General features: G+C 33.7%; 1 long non-coding RNA gene across 1 annotated transcript; it reads right to left on the bottom strand.

Annotated features, from left to right (window-relative positions):
• Positions 1-6,214: 6,214 nt before the first annotated feature.
• LOC108587050 lies at positions 6,215-7,696 on the bottom strand. Its single transcript, XR_002522969.2, has 2 exons — positions 7,406-7,696; positions 6,215-6,475 (listed from the first exon to the last, which is right to left on the bottom strand). It is a non-coding gene; the product is annotated as an uncharacterized LOC108587050 (long non-coding RNA).
• Between the last annotated feature and the right edge of the window lie 1,287 nt (positions 7,697-8,983).

Genomic DNA, 8,983 nt, shown 5'->3' with positions numbered 1-8,983 from the left:
TGCACTCCAGCTTGAGTGACAGACAGAATGAGACAATGTTTTAAAAATAATAATATGAGAGAGAGAAAAAAAGAGAATTTAGGGAAAAGATGATATGTGACCATGATGAGTACATTAAATAATTGGGCTGATTTACCAGAAAAATCTAACTTTCTGTTGGTCTGCTCTCAAATCAACTTTATTGTGAAATAACTTTTACAGCAGAGGTACTCAATAAATCAAAAGAAAGAAAAGATTATGGATTAACAAAAATAATGAAAAAAGGAAACAAGATAGACAATGGGGACATAAAAAATGACTGGGAGAGATAGGAACAGGAAAAGAGACAAACGGGGATGGGGGAATTAATATCCTCTCTTTTTATGTTTTTCTCTTGTTCTTTCAGTGACTCAGATAAGATTCCCCGTTTGACCAAACAATAGTGTTGATCAACAGCTGATCACGTGCCCTAGAAATGACCGAACTCTTAGGAAGATACAGATTATTGTCCAGAAGAATTATGGGTGATCAATCTATACAGATACACACCTTTTTTTTTTTTTTTGTAACCAAATAGATTCTTGATTTTAAAATTCAATAACCAAAAGGAAAATAAGGACATTTAAAAAGTAAAGCAAACAAGCATAAAACTGCATTTTAGCTGATATTCTTTGAGGAGACAAGAGATTATGCTGATAAGGCCAAGAAAGAACTAAAAGGGAAAAGCTAACCTTGTGAAGTGGAATCTCAACTATGACAATAGGCTTGCAGTTTGTTTCAACAAAATAATATGAAAATGTAACTCTGGTGTAGAATGATTTTGGATCCCCTCCTCCAAATAGAAACAAGATTATATTGTTTACCTTATTTTAAACCTGGAAGCTTGTCATAGGGCACAATTTTTTTCCAATGAAATACACTAGATAACCTATTGTCATAAATAGATCCTTTCAATTATTTATTTTAGCAATCCATTGGCTCCAATACTTGAAAATCTATGGAATGACTCTCATCGCTTATAGATGGCAGAGGGATGAGTCACAATGTTTAAAGCCAAGCTAGATTTACAAGGAAAAAAAAAAAGATAGACTCTCTCATGAATCTTAGGAATCCTTTTACTGTCTTATACCTCTCAAGTAATAATTTTTTAAGCATGGCTCTAAAATGGTTAAAAATTAAATCAAATTCTAAAAGAATACCAAAAGCACAAATTCTTTTTTTTTTTTTTTAAATCAAAAACACCTCTGGATTTCCACAATGTAGATAGTTTTATATAGCACTTAGCATTTCCACATTTTCTCAACCTTAATATTTGATTCTTTACATTTTAATGTTTCATATGTTGAGAAAATGTTTTCATTGATTTGTACATTGAATATAATCTGTCTTTTATGGAAAAACAGTTAATTCTGTGTGATTCTTAAAATAAAAAAAATTACAAAATATAATCTATAGGAGAAATAGTAAATTATAAAATAAAATAAAATATAGATAAGAATTAAGTGTATTATAGTTATTATTAATATTCACTTACACTATTTCACTTATACTATTAACTTATACTATTCACTTATACTATTAATTCATAAATAGGAAGTTAGTAGTAATATTAGAATTACTTTTATATCAAACACACACACACACACAGTTTACAGCATGTACCTGGGTAACTCCAGCAAATTTCTTAACATTTTTTTCATTTAAGCAAAGGAATTATTTACCTCAGAGTGGAGATTTGGGGAACTTTTTCTCTGCCTCCATGAAAACTCTGAATCATTGAGCATGACTGAAATTTTTATTATTCAGATTTAAAAACCATGATTCCTAACTGCTTTGCCTACTGGCAATTTTCACAGAGACAGAGGAGTGTGTAAAAGTCCAGAAAATGTTAAGCAATATTTATCTGGAAGGGAACTTATAAAAGTGGTGAACACAGCAAATACAGCAGAACGCCCTGCACAGCTCAGCTCTCACTAAGGAGAAAGTGGCCATAGCCTTAAACAAAGCAGAGATCACTGACAAAGAGCTCAGACTGTAGAGGTTGCATCTGTTTGCCCCATATTTTAACTTTATTTTGGAATGCTGACATTTGGAGTGACTCTGATTGGTCTGGAATTAGCCCTCTTATCGTGTGAAACATCTGTACTGTATTGTTCCAGAGGATTAGCTGCCCCTGGGGATTCTGTGAAGTCAGGACAATGGAGGTCATTAAAGGTGCAAACATTTATTTTCCGGCCTCTGGTTCTGTAGGGGAAAGCCAGGCAGCCGCCGATGGATTTTTTCCTTTTTTTCGTTTTTAATCCAAAGCTCAGCATTCTTGCAAATACAACGAAAGAACAGTGAACCCAACTAGAGTTGTTACACTGGAATTGATGACTTTAGGAATTTAGGATTATTTCCAGGCCAAAGAAGAGGAGAGAGAAAAGTCCCAGAGTCTGTGTCGAAGTTGGGAGTTGAAAGGAAATGAGATCCTGCCTGTCAAGAGTGGTGCTTGAAAGGATTCTGGGTGATACAATGGGACACAGCCTTCGGTGGAATTGCAATTAAATTGTTTCCCTTCTGAAGTTTCCCTACTTGCAATCAACATTGTTTTTCCCTTTCATCTGGTATCACTAATTTCATCAATAGTCCTTTCTCTAAATCTTCTGAGAATAGACTCATATCTGCTAACACAGTTAAAACCTGAGAGGCAACCAGAAATGAGATTCCTAGTGTTTTGGGTTGAACTGTGTCTCCCCCAAAATGCCATGATGAAGTGGTAACCTCCATTACCTCAGAATGCAACCTTATTTTGAAGTAAAGTTGTTGTAGATGCAACTAGTCAAGATTAGGTCATACTGGAGTAAGAGGGGCAGCTAATCCAATATAATTGGGGTGCATAGGAAAATGGAGCCACATAGAGCCAGAAACACACAGGAAAAACACTGTGTAATGATGATGAAACAGATTGGAGTTATACGCTGCAAGCCAAAGCCTGCAAAGATGGCCAGCAAACCACCAGACCCAGGAAGAAGCCAGGAATGATTGCCCTAGAGATTTCAGAGGGGGCGTGGTCCTGCAGACATCTTGATTTTTGACTAAAAGCCCGTAGAGATGTGAAATAATAACATTCTGTTATTTTAACTCCCAGTCTGTGGTCCTTTGTTAAATGGGGCCTAGAGTTAAATTCAGGTTGCCCTGATTGCAAAAAGGACCTGTCTATACATCCTTTTACCTTCTAAGTTGTTGTATTAGGGACAAAGTATGGGTAGAGTAGGTATGATAAGAGGTGGTGGTGTTGAAACATAAAATTAATTACTCAAACAAATATGGCATCTCCCAATTCTCTCTGCGTATTAAAGGGCACTCTTTAATGACCCACTCACTAGTCTGCTCTGAACAGCTCTCTAAATAATATGAGCCTACCACCTTTGGAAGATCAACTACTTTCGAGGTCTGTAGGGTACATTAGTTAAATGCCAATTACATTTACTAGACCAATACTTTTCCAATTGTAGTTAGTGACCATTAGTGAGTGATAAAATCCATTTAATGAGTTATCCTCTTCTGTCGCCCTGACAAAAGAAGGAAACCAAATAACGTGAAACACAATAGCAATTTCGAAGTGCACTTTTACATTCTCCAAGTACTACTTTGGAAATATTTATGTCTATGACTCTGTGTCCTGGGGGCTGGAGAGTAGGAGATATTATGTCTGTTCTAACTTGTGATATAAAATGCATTTCTTATTATGGGTCAAAGAAAAACATATTTTAAAGCCACAGGATTAGGCTATGTCTCATATCTGAGTACTACTCTATTACATTAAGAAATCTAAAATAAATGGAAGTAAATGTAAATGTAACGTTTTATAGAAGGCATTATTAATGATGCAGTGATTCCTAAGATGTTGATTATTTTTACAAATCATATAAACTTGTAGATTTGTAATGAGAGAAAAAGGTTTCATGACTGTCAAATTGCTGTTTCTCCAATCCCAGGACTTGGCAAAAAGTGTAAAATGTCATGAAATTTTTTATTTGCTTTTCAGATGAGTTTCCCTAGTTATTCATGCCTCCTGCTCTAGAAACAATAGGACAAGGAAGCCTGTTATTATAAATATTTTCAAACCTTGAATATACAATATCAAAAACCAGAACAAAACCAAAACGTCGACAAAAAATAACACTTATAAACAATACGAGAACTTTCAAAATAAAACATCTGGTAATGAACAAATAAATGGCTGATTGTTCAACTGGATATTCTCCTCTTCCTAATGTGAAAGAATCTATTATTAGTCCCTCAAACGTTATCTAGTCAATTCCTTCTAGGGCGAAGTGACAGGTTTAGCAGCACACAGAAATGAAATGTTTTACCAAACAACACAATCTCAAAGAAAAACCCAGATCTTATCTTGGGACCCTAATTCCCAGACTTGTACTCCTGAGACTTGAATTTCTTTCTTATATAACACAGCCAAATCAACAACTTTTTTGAAAGAGAGATGCAAATTACTAAAATTGATAAGGGAAGAAATAGAAAATCTGAGTAGAGTTATAACAAGTAACACAAATGAATTAGTTATTAAAACCTTCCCAGAAAGAACAGGTCCATCCCACATGGCTTCACTGGAGAGAGTCCTAACAAATGTTTAAAGAAGAAATATCAGTCCTTACAAAGTATTTCAGAAAATAGAGAGGAAATACCTTACAACTCACTTTTGAAGATTGATATTAGTCTGACACTGAAGTCAGACCAAGACATCATGAGAAAACTACAGACCAATAGTAAGGAAGCAAAAATCTATGTTATTTCAAAAACATAGACAAAAGATGTGACCATTAACAATATTAGCAAATAGAATCTTTCAACATAAAAAATATTATATATCAGAACTAAATATAAGTTGTAAAGGGAATGAAAGATTGATTTAAAATTTTAAAAGCACTTAATGTAACACACTATTTTAACAAAATAAAGAACAAAATAATCACACATTTATTTCAACAAATATATTTAGAAATACTTGAGAAACTCAAGATCTTTTTCTGATAAATGGTCTCAACTACTAGAAAGTGAAGGCAACTTCTTCACCTTAATAACAGTATCTAGAAAATCTACAGTAAACATCACCCTTCGTGGTTTAAGACTGAGTGTATGGTTAGGAACAAGGCAAAAATAAGTGCTCTTGACATGTCCATTTAAAATTGCACTAAAGATTCTAGCCAGTGAAATATGGCAAAAAATAAAAATAAAAAAATAAAAGTTATACAGTTTGGAAGAGGACATGAAAACTGATAAACTGATTTTATTTTAGGGTGATGTGATCCTGAATGCCAAAATCCTAAAGAATTCACAAAATTCCTGCTAGAACTAATCATTGAGTTAAACAAAATGACAATATACAAACTCAGTACACAAAAATAAACACTGTATTCATACTATAGCAATAAACAATCATTAAACAAAATTTTAAAATTATTATCATTATAGCATCAAAAAATACTTAAGAATAAACTTAACCAAAAATGTAAGACCTGTGCACTACTATAAAACATGGCTAAAGATTTAAATAAATGGAGACATCCCATTTTTTATATCCATGAAGACGAAATTATGAAGAGGGCTCTTTTCAAATTTTTGTATAGATTGAATGAATCCCCATTAAAATCCATCAAATTTTAAAATAGAAATTTATAAGCAGATTCCAAAATGTACATGAAAATGAGAAGGGTCCAGGATAGGCAAAACAATTTTGAAAATAACAAAGTGAAGGACTTAACTACCTGATTTCAGAACCTACTAAAAAGCTACTGTAATCAAGACAGTGAGGTAACTGATGAAGACACAGGTACGCAAATCAATGAAGCAAAATTAACATCCAGAAATAAACTCTTACATTTATAGCCAGCCAATCTGCAACTAAGATGCCAAGGAAATTCAATGGGAGAATTTTCAACAAATGATGCTGTGGCAATAGAAATTTCTTATATAAAGGGATGAATTTAGTCCTAAATCCCATAATTTTTTTTTTCTTAAGTTGGACTTAAAGTAAAATGAGTGCACTGCAAAACATAGCATTACAACAAGTCACAGACTGGAAGGAAATACTTATAAATCATATCACTGGTAAAATACCCATATCCAGACCAGCTCTCACAACTCATGGTGTGAAAATAAATCACCCATTTAGAAATGAGCAAAAGATGTTCTACAGTTTCCGAGTATTGATAAGAAAGTACCACAAACTAGGTAGTTTAAAACAACAGTTTATTGTCTTGCTTTTCCGGAAGCTCTAAGTCCAAAATCTAAGTGTTAGCAGGGCCATGCTCCCTCTGAAACTCTGTGTGGAATCCACCCTTGCCTCTTTCTAGGTTCTTGTGGTTGCCCTCAATCCTTGGCGATTCTCTGCTTGCAGCTGCATCACTCCAACCTCTTCCTCTGTTATATACGGTAATGTCTGCTAAGTCTGTATCTTCACATGGCGTTTTCCTCCCTGTGTGTCTCTACTCTTCTGAAGGACATGAACCATATTGGATTAAGGCCCACCCTATTCTAGTACAACCTCATCTTAACTTATTACATTGATAAAGACCCTATTTCCAAATAAGGTTATATTTGTAAGTACTGTGTGTTAAGACTCCAAAATATCTTTCAGAGGACACAATTCAGCCCATAGGAGATGTAAATAGACATTTCACCAAAATTATATAGATTATCAATAAGCACATAAAATGATGCTCAGTGTCCTTAATCATTAGGGTAATGCAATTAAAACTACATTAAGATATAACTTCATACACATTTTACTGGCTATAATAAAAATTATAGGCAATAACAAGTATCAGCTAGAATGTAGAGAAACTATAAACTAGTTGCATTGTTCCTAAGAATGTAAAATGATAGAAGTCTGGCATTTTCCAGTAACCCCTCTCCTAGATATCTATAAAAGAGAAAAGAAAACATATAACCACACAAGGGTTATATGTAAATATTCATAGTAACATTATATATAATCACCAAAAATCTTCAACAATTTAAATGTCCATTGATTGGTGAATAGATAAACAAAATGTGATTTATCCACAAGATGGTATACCATTCAGCAATAAAATCAAACATGCTATAACACGGATGCATCATAATAACATAATGCTAAGGGAAGGAAGTCATATTTGAAATACTATCTATTGTATAATTCACTTTAAATGAAATGCCCAGAAGAGCTAAATCTGTGACAAAAAAATCAGTGGTTTCCTGGGTTAGGTGTCCGAGTGGGGATTGACTGCAGAATGGAATGGAGGTTGGGGTGATGAAAATGTTCTAAAACTGAACTGTAGTGATGGTTTTACAGCTCTACAAATTTACTAAAATATATGTTTGTGTATTTAAATTAGATGATTGGCATATACATTTTGTCTCAATAGAACTATAAAACATTTACCAGAGAGGGTAGGTGGTAGAGCAGTAGAGACGAAATCAGCTTGGGAAAAATATTGACAATCATTGAAGCTGGATGATAACTAGTGGGGACTAGTTATAGTATTCTTTTACTTTTGTGTGAAATTCATTTCGCCTAGTAATTTTTAAAGAAAAATAATATAAGCTTCTACTTCAAGCTCCTACTAGGAAAAACAACAAGTTGAAAATAACATAAGCATTAAAATGCAAATAAGGCCAGATGTGGTAGCTCACACCTGTAATCCTAACATATTCAGAGCCCTCGGTGGAAAGATTGCTTGAGGCCAGGAGTTTGAGACCAGCCTAAGCAACACAGCAATACCTCATATCTATAAACTAAACTAAACTAAAATAAAATAAAATAAATTTAAAAAAAATTTTAAAAAAGGGCATGGTTGTGTGATCCTGTAGTCCTGGCTACTTGAGAGGCTGAGGTGAGAGGATGGCTTGGTCCCAGGAGTTTGAGGTTGCAGTGAGCTAGAATCATGCCACGGCACTCCTGCCAGGTCAGCAGAGCAAAACCCTGCCTCAAAAATAAGTAAATAAATAAAATAATAAATTTAAAAAGAAAGCAAATAGTAAAGATAAAACAATAAATCATTAAGATTGAAACCAGAGATAAAACAAAAGACAATCAATAAAGCGCAAAGTTGATCCCCTGGAGAAGTCAATAGAATTGATAAACTCCAAATAAGTGAGAAGAAAAAGGAAAAAAAATAAATAAATAAACTACAGTGGAGATTACTACACATTTTACAGACAATAAGAATATAAGACATTGTAAAAATAATCATGTAAGAAATATGACACGGTAGACAAAGTGAACAGATTCCCTGAAAAACACTTCTTATAATACTAGTTCAAAAAGATACCAGAAATCTCAATAGTAGTTTAGCTGATAAAGAAAATGAATCTATGATTAGAAACCATCCCATGAGGACATTTCACTTAGATGGCTTCACGTGTGAATTCTTCCAAACATTTAAGAAAGAAATAATATTATTATTCTATCAATGCTTACAGTAGACAATAAGGAAAAGTTCATATGCATATAAATGCATATTACATAATATGATATGACATGATATGATTATAGTATTGTTTTAGTTATAAAATCATAAAAGCACAAACTTATTTTAGAAAATTAGAGAATAGAGGCCGGGCATGGTGGCTTACGCTTGTAATCTCAGCACTTTGGGAGGCCGAGGCAGGTGGATTATGAGACCAGGAGTTTGAGAGCAGTCTGATCAACATGGTGAAACCCCGTCTCTACTAAAAATACAAAAAAAAATTAGTCGGGTGTGGTGGTGGACGCCTGTAGTTCCAGCTACTAGGGAAGCTGAGGTAGGAGAATTGTCTGAATCCGCAGGTGAAGGTTGCAGTGAGCCGAGATTGCGCCACTACACTGCAGCCTGGGCGACAAAGCAAGACTCCATCTCAAAAAAAGAAAAAAAAAAAGAAAATTAAAGAATAAAGGTAAATATAATAAAAATTAAGTAACTCAATTTCTCACTTCCTAGACATTACTCCTGATAACATATTTTTTTATTTTTTTATTTTT

Source organism: Papio anubis, chromosome 7 (assembly GCF_008728515.1).
Source record: "Papio anubis isolate 15944 chromosome 7, Panubis1.0, whole genome shotgun sequence".
Classification (NCBI taxonomy): Eukaryota; Metazoa; Chordata; class Mammalia; order Primates; family Cercopithecidae; genus Papio; species Papio anubis.
Note: the sequence above shows the minus strand (reverse complement) of the source record. Positions and strands in the feature narration are given on the sequence as shown.